At 33.8% G+C, this 13872-nt stretch overlaps 2 protein-coding genes across 4 annotated transcripts in view; one reads left to right on the forward strand and one right to left on the reverse strand.

The window, feature by feature from the left end:
- The window catches only part of LOC114339168 (dynein axonemal heavy chain 1-like), a 1269803-nt gene that overhangs the window by 687417 nt on the left and 568514 nt on the right, over nt 1-13872 (forward strand). The window lies entirely within an intron of this gene.
- Nucleotides 1-13872, reverse strand: part of LOC114336479 (uncharacterized) — a 101838-nt gene that overhangs the window by 596 nt on the left and 87370 nt on the right. The gene's annotated exons all lie outside the window — the stretch shown is intronic.

The raw sequence follows: 13872 nt of genomic DNA on the forward strand, positions 1-13872 counted from the left end.
GGGGAAAGATTAGGGGATTTTCCTAAAATTATTCTTTTTTCATCGAACAATTTTTTTTAGGTTTTTTTAATCATTTCAAACAGAAAACGTCTTTGGTGATTTTTCTCTTAAGTTAATAGTTTTTGTTATATAAGCGATTTAAAATTTTGAAAATTGCAAAATCGGCCATTTTTAACCCTAATTCGGACATTTCTCTAAAAATTTCAATGTTGCCAAGGTACGTAGATATTCTTTAAACATTGACTGATGAAATCCCGAAGAGTTTTTTGCAATAAAATATCGAAAATCCCTTTGTTTTTTAATTGCTAGTCAAGCGTGTGCGACACTGTAGTATAAGTGAGGACGTTTGAGTGCATAAATTCATTATCTCGAGAATGGGCAAATTTCAAGAGAAATCCTCAGAAAGGTCGATTTTTATTTTTGAATTAGGACTTTTTGGCATAATATAATACTAGTGACGTCATCCATCTGGGCGTGATGACGTAATCGATGATTTTTTTAAATAAGAGTAGGGGTTGTGTGTTAGCTTATTTGAAAGGTTATTGAATTCTCTATTCAGTATTATGAACATTAACATAATTATTTATACAGGGTGTACAAAAAAAAATTTTCTTCTATTTGTCAAATTTAATCAAAGTTAATTTAATAAAAAAAAATTTTTGTACACCCTGTAAAAATAATTATGTTAATGTTTATATTAGTGAATAGAAAATTCAATAACCTTTCAAATGAGCTATCACACAACCCCTACTCTCATTTAAAAAAATCATCTATTACGTCATTACGCTCAGATGGATGACGTCACTAGTATTATATATATGCCAAAAAGTCCTAATTTAAAAATAAAAATCGATCTGTCTGAGGATTTCTCTTGAAATTTGCCCATTCTCGAGATAATGAATTTATGCAAACTCAAACGTCCTCACTTATACTACAGTGTCGCACCTGCTTGATTAGCAATTAAAAAAACAAAGAGATTTTCGATATTTTATTGCAAAAAACTCTTCGGGATTTCATCAATCAATGTTTAAAGAATATCTACGTATCTTGGTAACATTGAAATTTTTACATAAATGTCCGATTTAGGGTTAAAAATGGCCGATTTCGCAATTTTCAAAATTTTCAATCGCTTATATAACAAAAACTATTAACTTAAAAGAAAAATCACTAAAGACGTTTTCTGTTTGGAATGATTCAAAAAACCTAAAAAAATTGTTCGATGCAAAAAGAATAATTTTAGGAAAAAACCCTAATCTTTTCCCTCGCCTGGCAAGGTCTTATACTCTTCAGAATCGCCTGTCATTGTACACATTTCTTCTGAATGACTTACTCAAACACATACTTAAATTTAAACCTTACAGGAGAAAGTTTATTTTACCCCTAAATTTGCACTTTTCGATTCACCTGGTAGATACACGTGCACCATTGAGGCCTGCCAGGTCATGGTTTTTAGCCTTGGTGTGCTATGAATTATCACTAGAAAAATTTCTAGTCTTACAGGACGACCGTTAGTCGGAGGGTTCACTAGCTCTTAGACTAATACCACAAGAATAGAAATCAAGTATCCTAATACTTCTCTTCAAAAAGGGAAAAAAATCGGACCCGGAGAATTAAAAAGGAATTAATTTATTAAACACAACACTAAAATTAATGACCAAATGATAACAAACAAACTGAATCAAATTATAACATAAGCAGAAGAACAACAAGGTTTTAGGTCGGGAAGATCATGCACCGACGCTATATTTATAAAGACACAGGTTCAAGAGAAATCGCTAGAATACAACAAACTGGTATACTTAAGTTTCGTGGACCTTAAGAAGGCATTTGATAGGCTCAAATTAAAGGACGTTATCCATTTATTGTACGCAAGAGAGGTACCTCTAGGAATAATTAAAACGATCGAAAATATCTACCAGAACAACACAATAAAAGTTAAAAAACCATACAGAAGTAAAAACTTCTTTTGTATATTGGTATAAAAAGTTTTATTAAAAAACATAAAAGTCCTCCAAAAAGATTTGCAAAACGTTTTCAATCTGAATCAGATCATCCTCAGTGCCTAGAACGAAGTATTTCCACGTTAAAATGAATGCAAAAGGTTAAAATTGTGACTAGGTTAAAGAAAAATGTGGCAATACTTACGTTCTGCTTCGTACAAGAAACTAGCAACTTTTTGAAAAAGGTTACATCGATATTTATGGTTTACATAATAAATAAGTGGTAATTATAGCGACTCCAAGTCGATGTTACAAGATGAAATGTGTTAGGAGTGCTCAAAGGGCAACATGGTTCCCTGCTCGTTAAGAACTTGTGGTTCTTGCCAGTTCAATGGACACAGACCAACAAAAGTGAAGGAGATGACAATCCAATTATCAGACCGAAGTGACATGACAAGATAGGTAGTCAATTTTTGGTTATGAATTTCAAATTATTATTTTGGTTTAAAAAAAAAATTTGGATTATATATTAGTAACTGTATAAAATTGAAATTTAAATTATAATAATTAGATTTTATTGTAAAAGTATATAAGGCAACTCTCTATCTCTGTTACACAAAGAACTGCTGTTAGTGTTAGGTAGATAAAATGCTAGTCAGTGACGTCATCGGTGATTAAATTTGAGAAAGAAGGCAAACATTTTTAGTTAGTTTGAAAGAAAAGAAAATTAGTTATATGTGCACCACCTATATAGGTACCAAGATAAGGTGTATATTAATGTTGTAAAAATAGCTAGCTGATGTTGGTTGCCTATGTATATGGTTGTAATGGTTATTGACAAATTGAAAATATTATAATTTAATTGGTGGTCTGAATTAGTGAACTAAAAACTAGAAAAGATAATGGAGCAAACAGACTGATGTGAAAGTAATGTATATTATTGTAAAGCTTCCCACATAGGCTAGAAGATTGTTTAGCAAAATCAAGTTGAGAACGAGTGATGGTGGTTGCCTGATATTATAGGTTGAAATTAAAATTGTTTAATTAAAATTACTGAAAGAATGTTAGTTATTTAATGATAATGACCTAAAAGATGTCAGAAAATTTTTTAAAAATTTTAAATTTTATAATTATGATTTAAAAGAATCCAGTCAAAGATGGAATAACCTGAATGATAATATCAGAAATGCAAAATGAATTATGTGTCAAACAATTGTTATTATGAAACTGAAAGGATGAAGGTAATGAGTTATAACATAAGAGGCAACCATAGGAATTAGTTAGGGTGTGAGTGTATATTGGAATTATATTTATATAATGCAGGCTAAAAGTTGGGGTTATTGTCAATATGAGGCAAAGATCTTGATGGAATAATTCATTGGATGGGTTAACTGAAAATTTGAACTTTTATAGTCGGTAATGGAAAAACAGGTTGATATATTGTTGAGAGAAAATTAGAGAATAGTGTTGCCAAATAGAAAAAAGAAGAAGAACAACCAGATCAAGAAATGCATGGGGAACCGGAAACATCAGAGACAAGAGGTGGTGCACATATAACTAATTTTCTTTTCTTTCAACCTAAATAAAAATGTTTGCCTTCTTTCTCAAATTTAATCACCGATTACGTCACTGACTAGCATTTTATCTACCTAACACTAACAACAGATCTTTCTGTAACAGAGAGTAGAGAGTTGCCTTATATACTTTTACAATAAAATCTAATTATTATAATTTAAATTTCAATTTTATACAGTTACTAATATATAATCCAAAATTTTTTTTAAACAACAATAATAATTTGAAATTCATAACCAAAAATTGACTACCTATCTTGTCATGTCACTTCAGTCTGATAATTGGATTGTCATCTCCTTCACTTTTGTTGGTCTGTGTCCATTGAACTGGCAAGAACCACAAGTTCTTAACGAGCAGGGAACCATGTTGCCCTTTGAGCACTCCTAACACATTTCATCTTGTAACATCGACTTGGAGTCGCTATAATTACCACTTATTTATTATGTAAACCATAAATATCGATGTAACCTTTTTCAAAAAGTTCCTAGTTTCTTGTACGAAGCAGAACGTAAGTATTGCCACCTTTTTCTTTAACCTAGTCACAATTTTAACTTTTTGCATTCATTTTAACGTGGAAATACTTCGTTCTAGGCACTGAGGATGATCTGATTCAGATTGAAAACGTTTTGCAAATCCTTTTGGAGGACTTTTATGTTTTTTAATAAAACTTTTTATACCAATATACAAAAGAAGTTTTTACTTCTGTATGGTTTTTTAACTATGGTATACAGCCAGCTACGGGGAATTTCCCATTGATTTTTTTAATAAAAGTTAAAGTAGATGAAGAAGTAACTAACCCAATTGAAGTGGACAATGAGATAAGACAGGAAAGCTCCCTGAGTCCTATATTGTTCAACCTGATCATAGATGAAATAATAAAAAAATAAGAAAAAAAAAGGGTACCAAATGGGAGAAAAACAACATAAAATTATCTGCTATGCAGACGACGCGCGACGCAATACATATCTCTCAAAGTGAAGATGATTTACAGCGTATGCTGCACCAATTTAATATAACCGCTAGAAAATTGGACATGTTAATTTCCGCAAAAGAGACTAAATGCATGTAGTCCAGGGCGCATCTGTTTTGAGATGGACGTTGAGAGGTGACTCAAATTTTTTTGCAGAAATTGCTTGAAAATAAATCAAATAATAATATTTGGGTTATTCTCCCTCTCAAAAAAGTCCGGAACATTGTTTAAATAATCAAAATATCAAAAAATTAAGGAAAAATTCGATTTTTTTTTCGTTTTTTGAATATAACTGTGAAAGTATTCATTTCCGAGAAAAGTTTTAGTAACATAAAAACTGCGCAATTAAATTTCCTACAGTAGATAACCTACACTCGGAAAAATGAAAGAATACCCATGAACGAACATATAAAACACGCTGTATTTTCCTGTCACCGTATCACAAAGAAAATTGTCCAGTGCAAGTACATGTAACAATAATTATTACATGTACTTGCGCTGGCCAATTTTTTGTGTGACACGGTGACAGGAAAATACAGCGTGTTTTATATGTTCGTTCATGGGTATTCTTTCATTTTTCCTACTGTATGTATGTTCTGGCACATCCCCTAAATCGCAACCCTTAAATATTAATAAATGCCAAACGGCTTAACGTAGGATGACGTGTGACGTATCGTTGGAAAGGGGATGAAAAAGGGGGTTGAATGCAGTATGTGGCGTGCGCATCGGAATATGCCAAAAGGGCATTACGTCATATCTTCGTTTCTATTGGTCCGATTTTGACGTAAGAGGGCTCGTCGGAACGGGGAGGGGGTAACGAATAAGTTGAGACAAAAAAAAACAAAGATGGCGCCAGTGCCAAAAGGGCATTACGTCATATCTTCTTTTCTATTGGTCCGATTTTGACGTAAGAGGGCTCGTCGGAACGGGGAGGGAGTAACGAATAAGTTGAGACAAAAAACAAAGATGGCGGCAGTGCCAAAACGGCATTACAGCATATCTTTGTTGCTATTGGTCCGATTATGACGTATGGAGTGTCAAATGAAAGCGGCGGCGACACAGAAGCCAACTGTCAATTCTTCTTCTGTCAACGTTCAATATTAACTGTCAATTCTTCTTTTCCGTATAGTGCCTAACAGAACGTGACATTTGACGTATGACGTGACATTTATGTGTGACGTGGCAAAGCGCTGACATTCGACGCAGAACGTGACATTTGACGTAGATATGTGACATTGTTCAGTTTTCCGTCCGACATTTGACGCAGAACGTGGCATTTATGAGACATTGTGACACTGAACATGTTCAGTATTGATATGAATCCCACCGAGTACATACATAGGGTTATGGAATTTCAAACTAAGCTTAATCAGTTAAATAAAGATATTAAATCATATGAGGATATAAAACAAATTAAAAGACATTTTGATAGTCTGCATATTGAGGACAAAACGTGGAAGCCTGAAGAGTTGAATTTACAGCAGCAGCAGCAAGGTCTTTACGCTTTTAGAAAACTACCACAAGCTACATATCCATTGAGACGTATTCAGCCTACACCATGGGTGCCAGCAACAACACCAGCGAGTATGTGAAAAGTGAAATAGACAATGTCTTTGCAATGTCTTGTGTAATATTAGCATCTATATTTATCTTAATTTTAAAAATTATGTTTGAAATTGTAAAGAGAAAATTTGAATCTTCATGTAATATAAGACTTGATCAGTAAATAAGGTGTTTAAATAAAAAAGCAAACATCTCTATCTAAAAATACTTATTTATACATAGAAAAATTACAATGGTAATATTGTATAGGATCCTGGACACCCATATAAAAAGCATGGAAAACGGAAAGTTTACCATGGACAGTAAAGTCCTTTGTGAACATTTAAGTCAAACTTGGACAAAAATTCAATACAAATTAAATGGGGTCAATTCTTTGTTACACATTATGCAGTCTAGGTTGGACTGGACTATTCTAAATAAAATTTCTAAGATAGTCGCATTCAAAAGGTGTTTTTGTGTTAGGACATAAAATATCAAGATATTACTTATTATTTATTAAAGATATTACAATAGTTCCAGTAATTTTAAGATAGTTTTTCTTTGCAGTTCTGCCTTTTTATTTAAACCTAAATTCATTAGTTCAGTAATAATTTTACGTTTCTGAAGCATTTTTTCTTTGTATGATTTTCGTATGGTCAGTTTTGTAAAATTGTCTTCTCTTTTCATTGGCTTCATCTTTTCTTCTAATACCTTCCTCACCTCTTTCACACTTGCAGGTTGATTTTACGTGTAGTTCATGCACTGAAGCATATTTTTCTAAATTGCTAACGCCTCTGCTCGCTAGGGTAGAAATTTCATTACGTATACTTCGACAGAATTTTCCTCTCGAATGTAACCACTCTAATTTAAATACACTTCTCTCGTAATGGGAGTGAGGTTTACCTAAAAGTCCATCTCCATCTCGACGAAGGGGTTTTTGACCATCAGCACATGCAATGTATCTTAAAACACCAACACAATGATCCAAACAAATAATTTTTCTAAACGTAGTTTTTGGATGTAGTCTTTTCCCTGCACGTTGTATTTTCTTCTTGTAAGCCAACATTGTAGATCCATTTGTAAAGTGAATTAATGAATGCAGATGTTCGTGTGCAGTACTTCCGTCGTCTGCTACTAAATGACAACGGCAAATGGAATACCATTTTACATTAGGAGCACATGCTAGAAGAGTAAAGTCACTCTCATTTAAGAGTAAATGATACCATTCTCTTGGTGACTCTTCGTAATCTTTTGCCATATCCGCTGGCGAAAGAGCTTTAATACCACTGGCACTCAAAAGAGCCAGATAGTCACTTTTTGACAAAATAGACATATCTTAACTGGCTATTTAATAACAAAGAACTGAAATCTCAAAACTGTCTCACTAGACTAATAGTCCTTACGAAGTTGTTAAATTTATCTACCAGTACAGCCATTATTGTTCTTTCAAATAAATTAGTCAAATTTCCCCTTTTCTACAAAGATCTTAAATTCTTTCGTCTATGAGTAATTTTTGATCAACCCCCGTATATACAATTACTAATTTTTTTCATACATTACAATAATTCACACGAAAATTTAAATCTGGACTTCTAAAATCTTTTATTTTATAATGTTTATTTCACTAGTAATTTTTGATCAACCTCGTATATACAAGTAGTAATATTTTTCATACATTTCAATTAAAATAGGTGAAATGTGATACCAACATAAATTTATGGTGATGACAAAAGAATAGTGGACATAGGAAAGCGGTGAAGGCATAAAAATTGTGGATATTTATCATAATTTAAGAAAAGCAAATCGACGACAGCATATCTTAGGAGACGTTTCTACTGGAAACATGAAAAAATAGTGTTGATGGTGTACCAAAGATACTAAGTAAAAACGCATCATATCACTCACATTAAAAAAAAAATAAGCTTCTTAACCAAAAAAAAAAAAGCTCAAAAACTTACCTTAATTATAAACAATTAACTACACTAACAAAAATCGCCGACTGTTCGAAACAATGAAAAATGGAAATATTTCTTTTTCGTTAAAGCGTAAAACACAGGAATGTCAACAATGAAATCCTACGAAAAAATACATTATGACTACGACACTAATAGTTACTGCCTTCAAGGACGTTTTTTTTTTTTTAATAATTATTTATTTAAAATATCAGAAATGCGAGAGATTAAATTTTATACCTTTCGTTTCTAACGATTACAATGTTATATCAGAATGAAATAATAATTAATAAAAATTAATTACATTGAAAAAAATAAATAATATTTACAATTCTGCATTTTTCGAATCGGGTCGGTTATAGTCCAAATGCTGACTCATTGGATTGAGGTTATTGTCGCAGGGGGGTCAAATTAGTTCGGTTATAGTCCAAATGCAGACTCATCGGATTGAGGCTATTGTCGCATGGAGTTCAATGACTTTAAATCGCACGTTTGTTTGATTAATTGTTTAATAGTTATTTAATTAAATAGAACAAGCGTTTGTAACATGAGCAACGTTACCCGTAATAAAAGGTGTACCATCAAACTTGCAAAAACATCAACAATAACGGGAAAAAACTACAAAAATATGACATTTTTTTTGTTTAAAAATTCTATTTTTTTTTTGTGTTCTCCTCTAACGTAGATGTAGTCGAAGATGTAAACATGATAAACATGTATACTTATAGAAAAAAATACAGGGCGCAAATGGAAACTGCTAGAAGAGAAAAGCGATTTAAATTTAAGAGTAAATTATACTTAAAAGCAAAAAGCTGAACTCTCAAAGATATGCCACTAGACTAAATGAGTCCTTACGAATTGGTTAAATTTATCTACCAATACAGTTATCCACACTAATTGATTATTTTACGCATGCGGCATTAACACGGTCAAAGTTAAAAATATTGTTATCTAGACTTGCATCTAACCAATCTAATACAAAAATTTCGAACTTCTACTTACAAAATACGCTAAATACGCTTACCTAGATAAGGATAGGTAGGCAGTCTCCATCACTGAGACGCTAACAGAAGGGCGCAAAGATATGCAGAGACACACTAAGCCAACCAAACACCATCACTGAGACGCTAACCGAAGGGCGTAAAGATGTGCAGAGACACACTAAGCCAACCAAACACTATCACTGATGCGGTAACAGAACACCAGAGAGGTATGCACAGACACGCTAAGCCAAGCAGACACCACAATTGACACGCTAGCAGAACGCCAGAGAGGTATGTACAGACACGCTAAGGCAAGCAGACACTACAATTGACACGCTAGCAGAACGCCAAAGAGGTCAAACTTGGAAAAAATTCAATACAATTGGCTTCATCTCTTCTTCTAATACCTTCCTCACCTCTTTCACACTTGCACGTTGATTTTACGTGTAACTCATGCATTGAAGCATATTTTTCTAGATTGCTAACGCCTCTGCTCGTTAGGGTAGAAATTTCATTGCGTATACTTGAACAGAATTTTCCTCTCGAATGTAACCATTCTGACTTAAATACCCTTCTCTCGTAATGAGACTGAGGTCTACCTAAAAGTCCATCTCCATCTCGACGAAGGGGGGTTTTTGACCATCAGTACAGGCAATGTTTCTTAACACACCAACACAATGATCCAAACAAATAATTTTTCTAAATGTAGTTTTGGATATAATATTTTCCCTGCACGTTGTATTTTCTTCTTGTAAGCCAACATTGTAGATCCATTTGTAAAATAAATTAATGAATGGAGATATTCGTGTGCAGTACTTCTGTCGTCTGCTACTAAATGACAACGGCAAATGGAATAACATTTTACATTAGGAGCACATGCTAGAAGAGAAAAATCACTCTCATTTAAGAGTAAATGATACGATTCTCTCGGTGACTCTTCGTAGTCCTTTGGCATATCTGTTGGCAAAAGAGCATTAATGTCGTTGACACTCAAAAGAGCCAGATAGTCACTTTTTGACAAAATAGACATATTTTAACTGTATACTTAATAACAAAGAACTTAACTCTCTCAAAGCTGTCTAACTACACTAAAAGAGTCCTTACGAAGTCGTTAAGTTTATATGCCAGTACAGCTTCCCCCAGCCTAAGTGTTTATTTCACGCATGCGCCGTTAATACGTTCAAAGTTGAGTGTCACGTGAATGACGTGACATTCGACACATGACGTGACATTTGACGTGAAAGGCGTGGCATTCACGTGACATTTGACAGGTCACGTGAATGACGTGACATTTGACATGTCACGAGAATGACGTGACATTTGACAGGTCACGTGAATGACGTGACATTTGACATGTCACGAGAATGACGTGACATTTGACATGTCACGTGAATGACGTGGCATTCTACACATAACGTGACATTTGACGTGAAACGACGCAGAACGTGGAGAGCATCACAGATACTCTCAGGCGCTGTGGGTAACGCCGTTATCCACAGCGCAGAGCGTCACGCCATTTCACGTCAAATGTCACGTTATGTGTAGAATGCCACGTCATTCACGTGACATGTCAAATGTCACGTCATTCTCGTGACATGTCAAATGTCACGTCATTCACGTGACCTGTCAAATGTCACGTCATTCTCGTGACATGTCAAATGTCACGTCATTCACGTGACCTGTCAAATGTCACGTGAATGCCACGTCTTTCACGTCAAATGTCACGTCATGTGTCGAATGTCACGTCATTCACGTGACACTCAACTTTGAACGTATTAACGGCGCATGCGTGAAATAAACACTTAGGCTGGGGAAGCTGTACTGGCATATAAACTTAACGACTTCGTAAGGACTCTTTTAGTGTAGTTAGACAGCTTTGAGAGAGTTAAGTTCTTTGTTATTAAGTATACAGTTAAAATATGTCTATTTTGTCAAAAAGTGACTATCTGGCTCTTTTGAGTGTCAACGACATTAATGCTCTTTTGCCAACAGATATGCCAAAGGACTACGAAGAGTCACCGAGAGAATCGTATCATTTACTCTTAAATGAGAGTGATTTTTCTCTTCTAGCATGTGCTCCTAATGTAAAATGTTATTCCATTTGCCGTTGTCATTTAGTAGCAGACGACAGAAGTACTGCACACGAATATCTCCATTCATTAATTTATTTTACAAATGGATCTACAATGTTGGCTTACAAGAAGAAAATACAACGTGCAGGGAAAATATTATATCCAAAACTACATTTAGAAAAATTATTTGTTTGGATCATTGTGTTGGTGTGTTAAGAAACATTGCCTGTACTGATGGTCAAAAACCCCCCTTCGTCGAGATGGAGATGGACTTTTAGGTAGACCTCAGTCTCATTACGAGAGAAGGGTATTTAAGTCAGAATGGTTACATTCGAGAGGAAAATTCTGTTCAAGTATACGCAATGAAATTTCTACCCTAACGAGCAGAGGCGTTAGCAATCTAGAAAAATATGCTTCAATGCATGAGTTACACGTAAAATCAACGTGCAAGTGTGAAAGAGGTGAGGAAGGTATTAGAAGAAGAGATGAAGCCAATTGTATTGAATTTTTTCCAAGTTTGACCTCTTTGGCGTTCTGCTAGCGTGTCAATTGTAGTGTCTGCTTGCCTTAGCGTGTCTGTACATACCTCTCTGGCGTTCTGCTAGCGTGTCAATTGTGGTGTCTGCTTGGCTTAGCGTGTCTGTGCATACCTCTCTGGTGTTCTGTTACCGCATCAGTGATAGTGTTTGGTTGGCTTAGTGTGTCTCTGCACATCTTTACGCCCTTCGGTTAGCGTCTCAGTGATGGTGTTTGGTTGGCTTAGTGTGTCTCTGCATATCTTTGCGCCCTTCTGTTAGCGTCTCAGTGATGGAGACTGCCTACCTATCCTTATCTAGGTAAGCGTATTTAGCGTATTTTGTAAGTAGAAGTTCGAAATTTTTGTATTAGATTGGTTAGATGCAAGTCTAGATAACAATATTTTTAACTTTGACCGTGTTAATTCCGCATGCGTAAAATAATCAATTAGTGTGGATAACTGTATTGGTAGATAAATTTAACCAATTCGTAAGGACTCATTTAGTCTAGTGGCATATCTTTGAGAGTTCAGCTTTTTGCTTTTAAGTATAATTTACTCTTAAATTTAAATCGCTTTTCTCTTCTAGCAGTTTCCATTTGCGCCCTGTATTTTTTTCTATAAGTATACATGTTTATCATGTTTACATCTCCGACTACATCTACGTTAGAGGAGAACACAAAAAAAAAATAGAATTTTTAAACAAAAAAAATGTCATATTTTTGTAGTTTTTTCCCGTTATTGTTGATGTTTTTGCAAGTTTGATGGTACACCTTTTACTACGGGTAACGTTACTCCTGTTACAAACGCTTGTTCTATTTAATTAAATAACTATTAAACAATTAATCAAACAAACGTGCGATTTAAAGTCATTGAACTCCATGCGACAATAGCCTCAATCCGATGAGTCTGCATTTGGACTATAACCAACCTAATTTGACCCCCCTGCGACAATAACCTCAATCCAATGAGTCAGCATTTGGACTATAACCGACCCGATTCGAAAAATGCAGAATTGTAAATATTATTTATTTTTTTCAATGTAATTAATTTTAATTAATTATTATTTCAGTCTGATATAACATTGTAATCGTTAGAAACGAAAGGTATAAAATTTAATCTCTCGCATTTCTGATATTTTAAATAAATAATTATTTAAAAAAAACGTCCTTGAAGGCAGTAACTATTAGTGTCGTAGTCATAATCTATTTTTTCGTAGGATTTCATTGTTGACATTCCTGTGTTTTACGCTTTAACGAAAAAGAAATGTTTCCATTTTTCATTGTTTCGAACAGTCGGCGATTTTTGTTAGTGTAGTTAATTGTTTATAATTAAGGTAAGTTTTTGAGCTTTTTTTTGGTTAAGAAGCTTAATTTTTTTTAATGTGAGTGATACGATGCGTTTTTACTTAGTATCTTTGGTACACCATCAACACTATTTTTTCATGTTTCCAGTAGAAACGTCTCCTAAAATATGCTGTCGTCGATTTGCTTTTCTTAAATTATGATAAATATCCACAATTTTTATGCCTTCACCGCTTTCCTATGTCCACTATTCTTTTGTCATCACCATAAATTTATGTTGGTATCACATTTCACCTATTTTAATTGAAATGTATGAAAAATATTACTACTTGTATATACGAGGTTGATCAAAAATTACTAGTGAAATAAACATTATAAAATAAAAGATTTTAGAAGTCCAGATTTAAATTTTCGTGTGAATTATTGTAATGTATGAAAAAAATTAGTAATTGTATATACGGGGGTTGATCAAAAATTACTCATAGACGAAAGAATTTAAGATCTTTGTAGAAAAGGGGAAATTTGACTAATTTATTTGAAAGAACAATAATGGCTGTACTGGTAGATAAATTTAACAACTTCGTAAGGACTATTAGTCTAGTGAGACAGTTTTGAGATTTCAGTTCTTTGTTATTAAATAGCCAGTTAAGATATGTCTATTTTGTCAAAAAGTGACTATCTGGCTCTTTTGAGTGCCAGTGGTATTAAAGCTCTTTCGCCAGCGGATATGGCAAAAGATTACGAAGAGTCACCAAGAGAATGGTATTATTTACTCTTAAATGAGAGTGACTTTACTCTTCTAACATGTGCTCCTAATGTAAAATGGTATTCCATTTGCCGTTGTCATTTAGTAGCAGACGACGGAAGTACTGCACACGAACATCTGCATTCATTAATTCACTTTACAAATGGATCTACAATGTTGGCTTACAAGAAGAAAATACAACGTGCAGGGAAAAGACTACATCCAAAAACTACGTTTAGAAAAATTATTTGTTTGGATCATTGTGTTGGTGTTTT

This window comes from Diabrotica virgifera, chromosome 9 (assembly GCF_917563875.1).
Source record: "Diabrotica virgifera virgifera chromosome 9, PGI_DIABVI_V3a".
NCBI lineage: Eukaryota > Metazoa > Arthropoda > Insecta > Coleoptera > Chrysomelidae > Diabrotica > Diabrotica virgifera.